At 36.1% G+C, this 17090-nt stretch overlaps 1 protein-coding gene and 1 pseudogene across 25 annotated transcripts in view; one reads left to right on the top strand and one right to left on the bottom strand.

The window, feature by feature from the left end:
- The window catches only part of Adgrl3 (adhesion G protein-coupled receptor L3), a 752737-nt gene that overhangs the window by 90102 nt on the left and 645545 nt on the right, over nt 1-17090 (top strand). The gene's annotated exons all lie outside the window — the stretch shown is intronic.
- Nucleotides 12567-12953, bottom strand: LOC121460787 (annotated as a pseudogene).

Below are 17090 nucleotides of genomic sequence, written 5' to 3'. Positions count from 1 at the left end.
ACCTCTGATTTTTTTGGCAATTAAAAAGGTTGTAGACCTGTCTCATTTTATAAGAACAACACACCAAAAGTAAATATATTAGACATGGTGGATTTATTTAGTATGCAAGAAACCATGCTACTTTAATTCGGTGGACCCCTGTTGTCCACTTAGGTAGAAATTATTCTGAGCTCCTTCAACTGGGGCAGCTAGAAGAGGGGTGTGCCTTCCTGTGTACTCTCTAGGGTAAACGGGTTTTTACAAGGAACCCATTGCTCTGTTATGTGTATCTGAAGTTTTCCTCCCCTCTCAGAAACATCTCTCATCTTATCCCTGAGCTATTTTTATCTCACCAAATAAATAGTTCATGTTGTAAAACATTTTTAACTGTGGTACTAAAGAGCAAGTTAACAAAGACATTCATTAAAAGAGCACATGTTTCTTAATGAAAGATGTCAAAAATAATTCGGGTTCTTTGTAGTCTTGACAACTACATTAATGAAGTCCCATATTCTGTCAATGCCTTTGGTGGACAATTTTTTTTCAATCTCTAGTAGCATTGTATTCAGGTATCATGGTATGAGAACCGAATGTGACATTGTTCACTGACAAGAGTTTGGCAGAGTGCATGATTGGTTCCTTAGTTACCCGGCAAAGGCCCATGCCCCATTGGTTAGCGCTAATTCACATAATAATGCTTTGCCCTGATACAAGTTGGTAAATACATCTGATGTCTTCATTCTTGAGAGCAGGAGCTACAAGGTGTAGTGTGAGGATATGTTTGTGGCCTAATAATGGCTTCTACACTGCTTAAAGTAGGCTAGAAACCACCCCCATTGTTTTGTTAAAGGCATGATAGAGGCATAAAAGTACGAAGGCTTATTTGAAAATTTTTCTCTGAGATATACTTTTTCTGGTTTAGTACTAGTGTTTTTTTCTAAATTTTTAGGGCAGTGCAGGCACTTGAGTAAGATTTTCTTTCCTGGATGAGAACTGGCTATTCAAAATTGGCCACTTGAGAATATTTCTTTATCCAAGACATATCCTTGGATAACAGAAGGGTTGAAAAATAATGGAAAAGTTAAGAAAAATTACGCAGGCATGCTTATGTATATACATATGGTTCTATGGACTGTTGTTCTATACAGATTTGTAGACTTCAACATGTACCATAGAAGAGGAATTGTACTGATTGAAAGCAGCCATATCTTTCTTTCATTTGCTGATGTTTGAGTTTTTCTTCTTGCATAGACTCAGATGTATATTACTGAACATCTTCCATGGAATGATGTACTCAGCGTAGACTCTGTAAAAATGTATGAATTTTCCAATGAGAAAAATTAACATCGCAGAAATTTTAGCTTATTATGTTTCATACCATATTTCTCTTTTTCCCAATTTATGTTAGTAAGATACTTATAATTGTGCCAAACCTTAAAACTGACATAAATAATTTTATTTAATTGGTCTATTATATTTTATACAGTAGATTATAAGGATATACATTATGGCAATAATTATCTTTACAACATATTGTAATTTATACTATAGTGCTGCAGTCATTTAGAGTTATATGACTCGTTTTTTTTTTCTCTTACACCATCAGAATAAGAAATTCTGAATCAGTTTTTTTAAAAACTTCAGGGAACTTAAATGTTAATATACAAGGGATTCTCACCTTGATTATTATCTATTGTAAGGTTGAGCAAATACTAAAATTAAAGGCACATTAGCTATTTTTTGTTATGCTGTAGGAGACAATGTCTGAGCTTATACTAGATTCAACAGCATTTAGGAGCTGTGTATCTGCAGATCATATTTTTGCTTCCATTATTTTGGATATTTCTATAGAACTACTAAGGAATTTTGCATGGAATTATTCAAGTTCTTAAAGTATGATAAGATCTCTCAAATTTAGCAGTTGTTATGATTTGCTATGTCAGCCTTGTGGGAGAAATACTTAATTTTTTTTCATTTCATAAATACTGAATCTCACTCTTTAGTTCAGGCTGGCTTGAACTCAGATAGATTCTCTGGAGTTAGCCTCTTGAATTCTGGGATTTCAAGTGTACACCACCATATCTAGCTAATAATGGGTACTTATTTAGAGTGAATGAATACTTTCACTCTAAAAGAAACATGGTGCAACTTTATGTGCCTTTTAAGTATTCTACAATATTGTAGGTGGAGGGTTTTGTGGCCGGGCTGGTGTCCAGGTTTCTTTTTTCCATAGCCGGACGTGTACCTTCTTACAACAAAGAGCCTAGAATGCAGGGGTCAAGGCTACCTTTGGAAAAAAGTTCTCTCTCTACATCCAATAATTGTGTAGATGTTGTCTCCAGCAATAAGGACTCACTCTCAGTTTAAGGTGAGAAAACCTCTGTCCTCCTATGAGCATAAACCTGGGTTGTTTGGGGATCTCCACGGGACCCCTCTAATCCAACCCCACCAACACCTTCACCAAATGCAACCCTCACTCACTACTGAAGATTATCTGACTACAAAGGATGGCATTCTCCATTAGTAGGAGCCCTCATTAGGGTCACCCTCATAGATTTCAGGAAGTTTCCACTGCATTAGATTTTCACACCACCCCTCCAAGGCCTCCCCCATTCCAGCTGCCTCTCTCCACACTTTCTCCCTCCACTCACTCCCCATCACACACACCTGATCCCTTCTGCTCCTGTGTCCATGTCTACCCACCTCCAATTCACCCACCTTCCCCTTCCCAAAGTGGTCTGTGGATTGTAGCTTGCTTATCATTTACCTAACAATTAGTATTCACTTATAAATGACTACACTCCATACCTATCTTTCTAGATCTGGGTTACCTCACAACGTATGGTTTTTTTTTTTTTAGTTGCATTCATTTGCCTGCTGTCTTTTAAATAGCTGTGGTCACAAGTGAAATTATTAGTACCCATGTGCTTATGATTCCTTACAGAGAGAAACTTTGCTATATTTATTTTAGTTTTGAAGAAATCTTCCTATACTTATTTTAGTTTTGAAGGTCTAACATTTTATTTGAGTAAATATGCATCCACAGGTTGAGTAAATGACTCAGAACTTTAATTCCGGGCAAACTAATACTTTCTCATAGTAAGATACCCATTTGTTGCTGTGTTAAGTGTTTGGAAATAACTATAGTTATAGCAGAAGTATAAAATTGGATATTCTAGAATGAAAATGGTATATTGTGACCATTTTTAAAACTAGGGGAAGATTTTAAAGATGTTATATTTCATCTGCATTTCTTAAAGATAGCTTATAACTTTATATAACATGATGAGTTTTGGGGGGGGGAGTGGGGTTGTTTTTCTAGAAAGTGTTTCTCTGTAGCTTTGGAACTTGTCCTGGAACTAGATCTTATAGACCAGGCTGGCCTCAAACTCACAGAGATCCTCCTGCCTTTGCCTTCCAAATGCTGAGATTAAAGGCCACTGTCTGGCCATGATGACTTTTTGCTTGTTAGGGATATACATTTTTTTGTTGTTGAAGGAATCACTTTTTTTTAAGCTGAGGTATTTTACATAAGAAGGAGATAGTGCTTTTTAGTATTTACCCTTTAGCTCAAATTTAGTTCAGTATTCTAAAGTTAGTTCACTATTTCTATAGGGTAGAAAAATATATGGACATGATTAATACTGAAGTCAACATGAGATGCAATTGACAAAATGGGTTTAACTTACAGAGAGGAAAGCCTAAAATTATTTCATAATTAAAACTGCCTTAAGTTTTACTGAAACATATTCATTTTTCATCATGGTTGGAGTATAAAATACCTCAAGAAAGCAAGTATATTAGATCATGTTTATTTACTTCATTAATAAAGCCTTCTAAATTTGTCTATGAAAGAAAATATAGTAACATTAAGCAAAGTGGAAGTTTTGAAGCTATAGTTGTAAGACTAGTAACATTAATTATAGCTCATATGAAAGATATTGACTGGGAATCAGAACATTGTTCAAATAGGATAGGTATGTAAATATCTTTTTATGCATAAAGATAAAATTCTTATCTTTTTGTGGTATGCACATATATTCATAATTTGTATCTTTTTTAACTGCTCATTTTAAGACTGCCTAAAATACAGTCCATTTATGACTATACTACACAGCCAGCTTATGGTTTTATTGAAGCTAATAATATAAAAGACAAAGAGAACGCCTGGGGCCTTTTCTTCTTCAATACTAAAGTTGCAGACCTAGAGTCAAAGGCAGAAAATCTCCAAAGCCATGAGGTAGCTGGAAGGCAGGAGCTATCTAGCTTATGAAAGTGGAGATTTTTAGGTATTTTTTATGCTTCCTTTTTTGCCTGTTCTCAGAAAGCTCCTGTTTCTTCAGATTGCACCATTGTGTGGAACCAAATCGAGCCTTTTTGTCCAGCTAAACAAGAGTCATTTTAACTAAATATATACCTGAGGGACTTGGCTTCATCTTCTGATCTGTAGTTTCCTAAGGTCGCAGGTCCAGTTTGAAGCCCTGCAAAATGAGGTAAGGACAGATCTTAGAGACTATCAGGTTAATCGTCTTCTTGGCCTCCTCAAGCTCAGGCCCACCTAATCATCAAACTTGAGACACTTGCCTCAGATGAGCTTAGCTGAACAGGAAGTAGGAGCAGTGTTGGTGAGCCTCTGAGCCGCATTCCATAGCTGGTAGAGATTCCATGAAGTGAAGGAAGTGAAAGTCCAGCTCAAGCACTGTCTATAGTGATACGGAGAGCCAGGGAGTAACTTGCCAAAGGAAGGGTGCAAATACCAGAGTGGGCATAATAGTTGGGCATTTCCCTTCCTGTTTGTTTTTATTTTAAACCAGACTTACTTGGCACGTTAACAGGGACTTGCATGAAGCCTGACTTCCAAATAGTTACTTTTTAGTGAAATATAATTGTCAAAGAAAACTTTTTAAAAATTTTAACCTAAAAGCTCCATAATTTCAAAGAATTTGAATAGATAATTTTAATGTTTATTTATTTGTCCCCTAAATGGTATTTAAAATATTTCTTCTACTAATATTTCTTCTAAGTGGAAATATATAAACATTAGAGGCACTCACTATGCAGATTTATGCTTTATTTTAATTATTTTTGTGTTTATACTTATGCTGGATATATAATCAGTAAGTGCTTTTCTTGTGTTCCACATGAGAGCTAGATTCTTGATGGGAAATTATTTAGCAAATGTTCTGGATTATGGTGTATTTGTTAAAAATGCAGATGAAAGTAAAGAGGTACATGTATTTCCAGATATTTATAAGCCCCCTTTTAAACACACTTACCTACTAGCAAATATACTGATAAAAAATCCTTATCTAGCAAGAAGTAGGCATTTATGAAGGCTCAATCAACATGGAATTAATTTTATTTCACTAATTTGACGTGGGGGGGGGCATGGATGGTGTGTGTATGAAGGCTTGAGGTTGTTTTCTGGATTCTCCCTTCATCTCTCTCAACATTTTATACTGAGAAAGGGCCTAAATCTAGAGTTGTGGTTTACAAAGTCTGGGATTTATGCCTTCACCTCAGGTTCCACATTGGAATTACAGACAGGCTCTTATTCCACACTCTATATGTGTGCTAGGGTAAAGTGTTTTATTAGTTGAGTCATCGCCCCAGCCCCAATATTAATGTGAAATTCCAGACTTGACTTTCCTTGTTGTGCTTGTACAAAGCAGGTATATGCATCTGTCTTTGCCAATTCTTTCACTTTATCGATGGAAGAAATGCTTACATTTTAAGGATAAAATGGGGCATTAATTTAAAAGCTTATACACAGCCCCTGGAACATATAAAATATCCATTCCAAGGTGAGCATATCCACATTTTAATGTATCTGAATTAGATATTATGATAATCAACTGTGTATAAGTATAATTTCTTTCATTAATGCTAGGGAAAATGATGTGGTTCATAAATAACATTTAGAATTCCTATTATTACAGGTATCTTAAAGTCTGCTAAATATGCAAGTGGGGACCAGCTCCCTTCTTTTTCTGTGCAACTATTATTTGGATTTTGCAACCATTGTTCCATGTTAACAGCTGTCTGAATCTCAGTCTAAGCTGCTTTGTAGTTTCCAAACCCAATTCTATAATTAATAAAAACAAAACCAAATATAACAAACATAAACATACCGAACTTCTTTTTAATATCTAAACAGGTGAGAGATTCCCCTTTTTAAAATGACATTAAGACATTCATACTTCACCAAACTTCCTATAGCACTATCTTTTCTGTTTATATTCTACCTAATGGAGCTAGGGATAAATACATATTCCAGTATAGACTTGATAGCGATGTCTTTGGCGTATATGTATCTTTAAATCTTTCAGTAGATCATATGTTTTTAAATTAAAATTTCTGTGATTTGATGCATAAGCAAAGCTAGTTGTACAATACTGTGGCATTGTTCTGTTGTGGTTTTTTTTTTTTTTCCGTTGCTGTGGTCAGTTGGGTGTTGAGAGACTCGTGCCGGATGTAGTGGAGGTAACTATGAACAGAGCCTGACGGTTTGAGAGTCACAGGAAATGAAGCAAAAGGCTGAGAGACTCAGAGCAAATCTCCCTGTTAGCTGAAAGACTGAAATTGGAAACAAAGACAAATTCATTTTTTCATGGGTAGTGTCTGAAAACCTAGGCTTGGGGGAACTCAGATACCCCTGTGTGCCTTTCAGTAGATTTATGAAGTCAGTAGATAGATGAGGTACAGATCAGCGTAGGGAATTAATGCTTTCCTTTATATTTTGATATATAAATTGCTTAAGGATTTAAAATACGTCTACTGTAAGGATGAGAGATACTGGATTAGAATTAAGGGGATTTACTTGGTCTTCTTTTCCTACAAAACCAACATTGCTTCATGTCAAAACGCAGTGTGTTCCCAAAGTGTAAATAACAAAAAGCTTTGCTTGAGACTCAATTTAGAAATGAAGACTCTCATATTTCTAAAATATATTATCATTGTAAAGAACAATTCTGTATACATTTATCTTTAGAACTCAGCAACGTAACACTGTGTCAGCACGTCCAGCCATGTCTATAAAGTGTTCCCTTTTGAAAGTAGAAGTGGTCACAATTTGGATTTCTATTTTTGACTCTCCACTTGAAATTTATATCTGTGTAACTCTCCTATTCCTAAGTCAATATAAATAACATGAAAACTGTAGATCAGTGTACAACACATTCATTTATAAAAATACTTTCTTAATAAATGGTGAGCATTTTTCATGCTTCTTATGGTCTATTGTGTATTGTGATGGTGCAGTTTATTCAGCATTACATACTTTGGGTTCAAAGAGTGAACTCTTAGTAGTTACATTAAAATTCTTTACTGAACAGATCCCCAAAATATTTCTGGGTGAAAATTCATTGTTTGTACTTTGTTTGTTTGTTTGTTGTCCATAAACCCAGGTTTTAAGGTTTTGTTTACCTGTAGTCATTGTGTTCTGTTTTATAAAATTATAAAATTCTGTTTTATAAAAAATTCTTGAGCTAAGCAAATTATATATTTAAAATTCTTAAATGGTTTTTGAAAATACAATTATGCTAAAACAGGATCTCTGGGTTTTCATTCTCCATGGAAAAAAATCAGTGGATTTTTTTTCAATTCATATATCTTAAATATTGTTTTTTTTCTTCACCTTCCTGAAGTCAGCCATGTTCTGAAGATAAGAATGAAAATCCATATATTTTAAATCATTTTAAGATTATTTTTATTTTTATTCACTAGTATCTATGTGTGTCTGTGTCTTCCACTGTATGCTGGTGATCAGAAAGGGATTTATAGGCAGCTGTGAGTCACCCGAAGTGGTTACTGTGACCTGCATTTGGGTCCTTTAGAAGAGCAGTTATCTCTGCAGCTTAACTCATGAATTTTAAGTTGTATGCTATTTTGGGTAATATAAGGTAGGTGTATGCTCTGTCTCACCTAACAACCAATTCATCCCTCTGCTCTGCATATCCATGCAAAATATGATCCCAGCCAGTTAGGAAGCTCAGCCTCCTAGGTGATCTAACAAGGATGGCGGTTTGTAGTGCTTCTACTTTAGTTCATTTGACCTAGTGATGTCCCAATTATGAACACGCTTACACTTTGGGCATGTTAAAGAGAAGCCATAAAATGTTTTCTTACAGTGAAGATACTGAATGCTTTAGGCTTGATGAGGAAGGAAAAGTGCTTACCGAAGCTGCAAAGGTGTGTGAAAAGAATCTCCAAGAGAAACTGTGGAGGAAGATCCATGTGAAAGGTTTGGTGTGTTTGTGCTCTCACCTCCAGTAGCGAAAGTTGACTCCATAGTGTGTGGTAGTGGTGGTTAATTCATTGGAAAAGGCATTAACTTTTTGAGTTGAAGACCTGAACTGGACACATGTCTTCTCAATGTTCAAGAAAACATTGCGTCTTCATGAAGACTTCATGCAGGATACCCTCAAACCAGGGCTATTAAGTCACTACAGCAAGTAAGAGATAGTTCAACTGGTTCGGGAATGAGCTGCAACAGAAAAATGTAAAATTTACTGGAGAGGCTGAGTCTCTTAATAAAGAACCTATAAATAAATGACATACAAGTAGAATCTGATTGAGACCAAAGGTTATGACCAGAGCAAGACTTTAACTGCATTGGAACTGAGTCATCATGGAAGAAGATGCCTTACAGAAGTCTGTATCCACTAAGTACAAAGCACGTAGCAGAACATAAAGACAGAAGGCATGTTTAACCCAGGCAGTGTGTGTTAGCTTATGAGGACATAAGAGAAAGTCAGGCATATGTTAATGCACAGTCTCATGCACTGAAAAATAAAACAAAAAAAAAAAAGAAAAAAAAAGCAATTCTTTGCCTGTGTTCAGGTAACATGATGACAAAGTCGGGTGGCAGTCATCCTGTTTGGGGAATGGTTTATCTGAACTAAGAGAATAATTGAAAGTGGAGGAATTTGAATTCAAATTCCTATTATTAGTAGATCATTTGCTGGGCTATTACTGATGGCAATCTGATTACTCTGGAAAATAAAAACACAACCTCATAGTTTTAGCCTCTTCATTGGGGACATGACTCAGAATGTTCGTGTCGCAGACACCTGGTGTTCAAATGTTTTGAGTAGGCAACTGGCATATTCTGAATCTGGACAGAAGGTGGTCCTGGAAATCATTTGCTACAGCTGAGGTGGTAGCATCCAGCAAAGCAGCAATGGGTAAATTAAAACCATAAACTGTAAATGCTCGCTGAACAAACTTAAGGGGTAAAGTGATGGATAGTTTCAGATGTTCTCTGATGTTTCATAAGGAAGTGGGGATAAACACTCATGTAGTAGCAAAAGGTGGAGAAAGATTTGTGTGTGGAACAAATGGAAGAGTATGTTGCAGGTCACTGGCAGAATTTTATAAATCATCTAAAGATAAAGAAAATGGTGAAGAAACTGAAATTCACTATCCCAATGAAACCAGCCTGCCTGCATGCCTTACTTGCTTACTTCTGTCCTTCTCTTCCTTCCTTTCTTCCTTCCTTCCTTCCTCCCTCCCTCCCTCCCTCCCTCCCTTCCTCCTTCCCTCCCTCCTTCCCTCTCTTCTTTCCTTCCACCCTCCCTCCCTCCCTTTTCTTTTTTTCCTGGTGTACTATGTAACTTGGCTGACCTGGAGCTCAAAATTCTTCAGCCTCAACCTCCTGAGTGCTACAATTATAGGTGTGTGCCACCATGCTCAGCTTGTAGACGTATGTCTGATTGGACAGATGTTAAAGGGCTAGATTAGGAGCATGGTCCTTGGATCTCATTCAGAATTAAAATTACCCATGTTCCCAGAAATTTTAGTGTCCCAATGTGACCATCATATGATACCAGACAACTCTGGGTCATCATTTGAGGTTCTCAGTACATTTAATAAAGAAATTTAAGAAGAGATTCAAATGGAACGTAAAGGACAATTTTATTAGCATTTAAGAAAAGAACGTGCAAGCTATAAATCTCAGCAGCTACCTGGAGGAGTGTGAAGGAAAAAGCAAAGCCATTTCAGTTACACAGGCAGAAAGGTCAAACACTTGAAAGACAAGCAGCCAAATGGCAAGCAACAGGGCTTTAGAGAAAGAGTTAGGTAGCCTAAAGTGTCAGACAAAGCATGCTTAGGTTTTGGTTAGCATCCCTAGAAAATAAAAAGAAAACAGAAACAGCAAGTTTTCCCTTGCCAAACCAAGGCATACACAGAAGGGTGGACAGACCCAATTAACCTTATAAAAACTTCACAGTAGCTTATAGGGTGGGAATCTAGGGAAGGAAATGTATGCTTTTTCATTAAAATAATAATTATTCTGCTTCTTTGGCATAACTTAAATTGAGGCCACCTTCCTAGGCATGATACCTCAGTGATGGGTTTGGTCCAGATGGAATATGAGGTCTCTACCCAGACCAAATTGTAATCTCTTTGCAAGAAGCAGATTTTTCTTAATGGACTTGATCAGTGGATCAGGATTATAACCTCCTTAACGACACTTCAAAGAGGTCTAAAAAAAAAAAAAAAAAAACAATCTTCTAACCCAATGTTCTTCCGAAAGCCTTTGGAAATAAGACTTTCATTGGTTGAGGCTGCTCCAAGTATGATTCCCACTACTGATGTTGTCTGCTTCTGATGTCTAGCTGCCAGCATCTTCTTGTTCCATGATCTCCGCACAGATGATAACTCCTCTTAATTCAATAACAGTCTGACTCTTTACCACTTCACTATGTAACTCCTGATTCCATCTTGTGTAGACGTTGTATCATATCATCGCAAAAGAAGGATAAGGTGGTACAAGATATTTGAGATAGATCACATTTCCATAATATTCATTACAATAGAGATAATCAGAACTAATTGATTTATACAGCTGTCATAATCATATTATAATGCATGAGAAAAATACAGTGCGTATGCAAAACTTGGTTCCTGCTGTGTACAGCCATTCATTAAGGAGTTGAAAGTTGGCCTACTATACAAACTTAGGGCAACTATAGGAACAACTGAAACTCTAGGAAATTAAGTTTACTAACGGCAATGGTAAAATTTTACTTCAGTTTTAAGGTTTTTATCCTGAATGTAAACAGTTCTGATTCCTACCACCAAGCATTTCATTTATCTTGCTGGTGTTTTTTTTTTTTTTTTTTGAGTCATTGTCCTTTCATTAAGGTGACAGAGTAAAGATTAATAGAAGGGGGGCTTTTAACTGAGACAGAACTCTTAGGTTCTCCTCAGTTTTTATAGTTCTTTAGTTGGTACCACACTCCTTCATTGCCAGCGTGAGGGTTACTTAGGATTCCTCTGAATGGTAATGGTACAACTGCTACTGTCCTCTCACGCCTACAGCTGTCACTGGCCGTTCTTGGAGCGCTTTGTCCAGCATGCTAGCCTGCTATCTTACTTACCTAACACTTCAGTCTTAAAAATAACCACTTTATATAAAAGGAAAGTGAGATATCAGAAGAATCGGTCCCTTAACACTATGCAACTTGTGTACATTGCAGTCAGAGATTTAACTACTTTTTAAAATTATTTCCAGTAGTTTTTAGCATAAATTCATTAAAGTAATATTTTTATAATGGAATATTTCAAAATAATTATGAAACTGTCTAGGCAGACGTTACTTAAAATTTTCTGATGCTTTCAAAAATGAAGATGTTGGCGCCGTGAGAATATAATAGTGTTGAAAGGAGCTAAGATCAGATTAATGCCATTTATTCCCTGTTAACCAGTCTGCATTCGTGATCCTCCTACTTGGGCACACAAGCTGCTTGCTCAACTCTGCTTGTAGAGATAACCCTTAATTCATCGGTATCCTGTTTTTGAGTCATTTCATTAAACAAAAGCTTTTGAGTCTTCTTTTGTTGCTGAGAACAAATGGTTGGATTTTAGAAACTATAGCTACTTTTGTTATTCACAAATTCCAGAGTCTTTCAAAATTTATCATTCCCATTCTACGTGCTGCACACAATCAGTCATTATGTCAGCAGCTGCCCAGGGAGCCTCGCTGCAATCCATTCAGCCAAATAATAACCACCAGGGCAACCATTTGCACATTAAAAATAATAAGAAAATCAAGTCCTCAAATTGCAGAGCCTTTTATTTCTGTAGTTAAAAATTAATTACTCATATTTAGTAAAAGCCCCATTATGTGCTTTGGCAGGTAGGAAAAGCAATATCTGAGTTGAAAATTAAGTTGATTCGATTGATATGTTTTAATAATAGGGAAGGTTATATAAGGTCCCATTTCCAAGTAAACGACTAAAAATGATTTATTAGAGGCCACCATAACTTAATCACATGTCACCTTTTTCGTAGTTTAGGGACTACGCAATCAAAATTGCAATCCTTTGAATATTTATAAATTTTGAAAGACTATTAGTACATAGAGGTAATAAGAATTTTACTTTTGTATATTCAAGATAATAAGCACATTTAGTTTTTTAATGCATGATATAACTGTGAGTACAATAGAACATAATTTTCTAAGTTTGTGAATCGTCTTGTGCCACTATTCTTGAAGAAATCTGTTCATTGTCTTTTCTTTCTCTCTCTTTATCTTTTTTTTTTGTTTTTTTAAACTTTTAATGATGTAAACAAAAATATACCTAAAAGCGAAGCTTCTGGAAAAATCATTTGTTCTGCCTTGTCTTGTATCGTTCCTCAAACTTGACCTTGGCTTGTGTTTCAGGGCTGTGTCCCTAAAGACATCAGTTTTGTCCATCCTTGTGGGCATCAGGTGGTTGGAATAATAAACCTTCACAAGGGACTTGATCTTGGATCTCTTGGTGATTTTCTTCTTGCTCATGGCAGCTGTCACTTTTTGGGGATAGTGGTCAATTCCAGCCAACAGGACATGGCTGTAAGGGCGGCCTGAGGTGGCATCATCATCGTCCTTCATGATGACTACTTTGGGTCCGGAGTAGCGTCCAGCCAGGACCAGCCCCACTTTCCCGGGCTTCATGAACTTGCCCATTTTGACAGCAAGCAGCCAGTTCCCAGCAGTAAGGAAAAGAGGCCACTGCCGCTCCTTTCTCTCCTTGAAGATGTTTCAGTTCCATCATTCTAGAGTACACTGTTGTATATTACAATCAAAACATAGATATTGTAAAGCTTTCTTGTGGGTACACGTTCATGCAATTCCATTGTGTGATGCCAGGTTCTCACTCTTTTGTGTCTCTGAACCACCTATGCTCTATTAATGTCTTAGGTGAAGGCCAATGGTCCTGTCAGCATACTCGATGACTTTAATTCTTATTCTGAAATAAAGCTAATGAGATACAGTGCTAACCCCATGATTAGTTTGCTGGCAGTGTATTTTATGTCACCAATGGAATTGGTGGCGTCTACCCTCAGCGTGTTGCCACCTCTGCCTATCACTTGACTTTTTTGCTCGTTTGTTTTTGTTTTTTACTAGTTTTTCTTCCCAGAATCTGTATCAGCCTGACAAATGAACAATTAATACCAATTTTAATTCTGTTTGGGTTATATGGAAAAATGTAGTTTTCTTTTGAGAACATTTTTAACATCAATAAACATCTACTATTGTCCATATATCTATGTATGGTTTATCTATCATCTATGCACCTATCTATTTATCTATCTAACTGTCCATCATCTATGCATCTTTCTATCTAGCAGTTATTGAAAGAATCTAGGTAGCACTTAGAAAGTAAAGGCTTATATCTCCTCAAAGGCTTATATCTCCTCAATTATTGTCAAAACTCAGTAATTAAAACTTCATACTTCATTAGCATTTTCAAGGCACTAAAGGAAATTTCTTCAAAAATTACTGTGTGAGCCGGGCGGTGGTGGCGCACGCCTTTAATCCCAGCACTTGGGAGGCAGAGGCAGGCGGATCTCTGTGAGTTCGAGACCAGCCTCGTCTACAAGAGCTAGTTCCAGGACAGGCTCCAAAACCACAGAGAAACCCTGTCTCGAAAAACCAAAAAAAAAAAAAATTACTGTGTGAATGAGATTTTTATGGCAGAATAATTAAGGCTACCCATTATTCTTATTTGTAAAGTATTCATGTATTCTCTTTTTATCATCAGATATTAGAAATTTTTTGTAGGAAAGCAATCATACCGTGCTAAAGAGTGAGTATTTTTAGAGATTGATAAATGCTATAAAATAACACTTATTATTAATGGGTAGTTCTTGTAATTTTGATTATATTTATTTTCTTGAAATGTGACTATTAAAATTCATGTTCATTGTGTTTCTCACATATGTGTATTATATATTACATATGTATATGCACACACATATATATTTAACACCAGTGTATATCTTCATGTAACTTCAAGTATCTAATGTTAATGGCTTTCATCCAGTGTTTTAACACAAATATTTCTAAAGCATTACTCGCATTTTTCAAATACTTTAAAATCTGCCAAACAATTACATATACTTGAAATGCATAAATCTTCCAAACAAATGTGATACAGGTTTAATATGAAACTGGAACAGGCTTGGATAATGAATGCCAAGCTTAATGTACAATCTATTTTTTGAATAAATCATACAGGAAAATTGCAGAGTGTGTAAATTACATAGCCATCATAAATCAATATCTTTTAGATTGCTCTGCCTCAGATAAGGGGTAGCACTACAGAGGCCATGTCTTACTTGCAAGTGAATGAGAAAAAGCAGTTAAAGTCAGAGGGGAACAACCATTAAGGAAAGGAAATGCTCAGAAAATTATTATAAAAGTTGAGTATACAAATGACATGTCTCTGGGTAGTGGTTATCTTACAATCTTACACAGAGGTCATGAGTAGAGGAGATGGTTTGTGCTGGTTTATACCATATGACGCTCACAGGGCTAAGTTAAGAGGCTTGAACTATGCCTGTGAATGTCACTAATGCTTAAGAATGCATTCTCAAAAGTCCCAGCGTAGTTTAATTGATTTCATAATGAAGATTTTGAACTTATCAGTGTGGTGGAGGAGCACTGTCTCTGTTATAAGCTCATCTTCCTGTTAAAATGCTCCCCCGGAAAAATAATTATCATCTCTTCAAACAGAAAGTTTCTTTATGAAGAATTATTTTATTAAAAATACTAATATTACCTTGTAATCCAATCTTGATTTGTACAATCTAAACCAAGAGAAATTATCCAGCAATAAGAAAATTGTGTAAATTACAGATTCTGAACATAGTATCTATACTATATAAGTTTTACAAAGAGACGTGAAGACATTAAAAAAATCGTTTTTTTTTTTTTTTACAGGATTCCATTAAGTGCCAGGAAGTTTTGCCAAACAGATTTTAAGGGGGGAAATCAGGCTATCCTAACTGTCCAAATGTTTTCTCCCATTTCCAAGAAGCAGCTGCTGGGAGTCCCTGCCAGTAGTAAACCTTTCAGGCAGAATGGGAGCAGCTGCCAATCCTGTGTCAATATTTTAAATACACTTCCAGCCATCCTCATTGGTGTCAAAATTTCCTACCTCCCACAAAAGGGCTAGCAGTTATCTTTCCCCGGTGCTTGCCTCCATTCATTCTCCTGGTGGCAAAAAAGCCAACTCTTCCGTTGTGATAAGAGTATTTCCTTGAATACCGTAAGAACAAATATCAGTTGTTCTGAGGAAGACAGCTCTGAAACCATAATCATTGAATGACTATTAATATTTGGAGCACAGAAATAGTTCAACAAATATTTAATGACCAATATTTTAGACACTTATTATTGGGCTTTAGAAATCACCATCCCCAAAGAACCAAAGTCTAGATCTTACCAATCAATATCAATACCTTACCAATCAAATTTGGCAAAGCCAAGAAGTTAATGGCTAGAAATTATTTGGAGGTATCTGTTATGCATACATTAAATTTTCCCAGGAGATAATTTCCCATGTGATTTCTGGATTATAATGTAAAGATGATATCATCATCTCTGGTCTCAAAACACATCATAGAAGCAAAAGATAATGATAAATATGTGATATTAATGAAAACATGAACTCAAAGGGGAAAAAAAGGATATAAGCTTATGTTCAAGAACAGGTTCCATGAAATCTTTGTGTCCTTGAATAACTGCATCTTGACTTTTATTGACAGATAGAAGATAAATAATAGGGTAAGAATATGAAGCAGAGGGATGGGAGGTGAGTGAAGGTCCTGTGTCACAGGTCACAGATTGGAGGAAAGAATTTGCATAGAGCCTAAGATGGTGATACATAGCCTACTAATGGAGACTTCATGTGGCGGGCGTCCAATGCTTTTAGCTAATAATCAGATGTTGGACGTTTTCTCATTTTTTAAAAAATAGTTTATTGATTACTGAGATATTTACTGTATGATTTTGTGTGTGTGTGCCCACACATGCATGTGTGTCCCATGCATCATAGTACACATGAAAAGTCAGAGGACATCTAGTGAGAGAGTGTCCTCTCCTTCAATCTTGGGGGTTCAAGTGTTGAACTTGGCTTTTCAGGATTGGTAGCAATTCCTTTTGTTCAAAGAGACAAATTTTTAAATTAAAAGTTGGAGAGTTTGTGGAATTGAGCTTTCAGTTCCTTAACAAACTTTATTTTATGTATAATCCTTTGAAGGCTTGGTTGTTCACATTCAAACAATTCCAGCATCATGTATCATTATACATATTGCTAATGATTGAAAAGTACACATACAAAACAAAGTTTTGACTCATTCATTAGATCACAAGACACAACTATAAAGTAATTTGATTTAAAAAACAAACTGCTAGAATTTGAGCGGCTGATGATGTCATGCTTAGCACAGTCATTCTAGAAAACTGTACACTTACTCTGTTCGTGAGGGCTTTCCTGAAATAATGCAAGGCTTCACTGCAATCACAAGTAGGAAGCCTTTGTCACTTCAAGATACGTAGGTTTACAACAATAAATGAAACTTCAAAAGTAACAGTGTATGATTACACATAATATTTATCTCATATACTGGAACATTAGTGAATCAATGAGTACAAATATCCACAAGTATGATGACCAGAGTTGAGCTTTGTTGTTACGAAATTAACACATCTCCTTGCATCGTGTGTGTGTGTGTGTGTGTGTGTGTGTGTGTGTATGTGTGTGTATGAGAAACAGAGAGAGAGAGAGAGAGAGAGAGATAGATAGAGAGAGAGAGAGAGAGAGAGAGAGAGAGAG

The sequence above is a fragment of the Microtus oregoni genome, unplaced genomic scaffold (assembly GCF_018167655.1).
Source record: "Microtus oregoni isolate MIOR12 unplaced genomic scaffold, Mior012 000021F_ref0000039, whole genome shotgun sequence".
NCBI lineage: Eukaryota > Metazoa > Chordata > Mammalia > Rodentia > Cricetidae > Microtus > Microtus oregoni.
The sequence above is the reverse complement of the archived record's forward strand: the minus strand, read 5'-3'. Positions and strand labels throughout refer to the sequence as shown.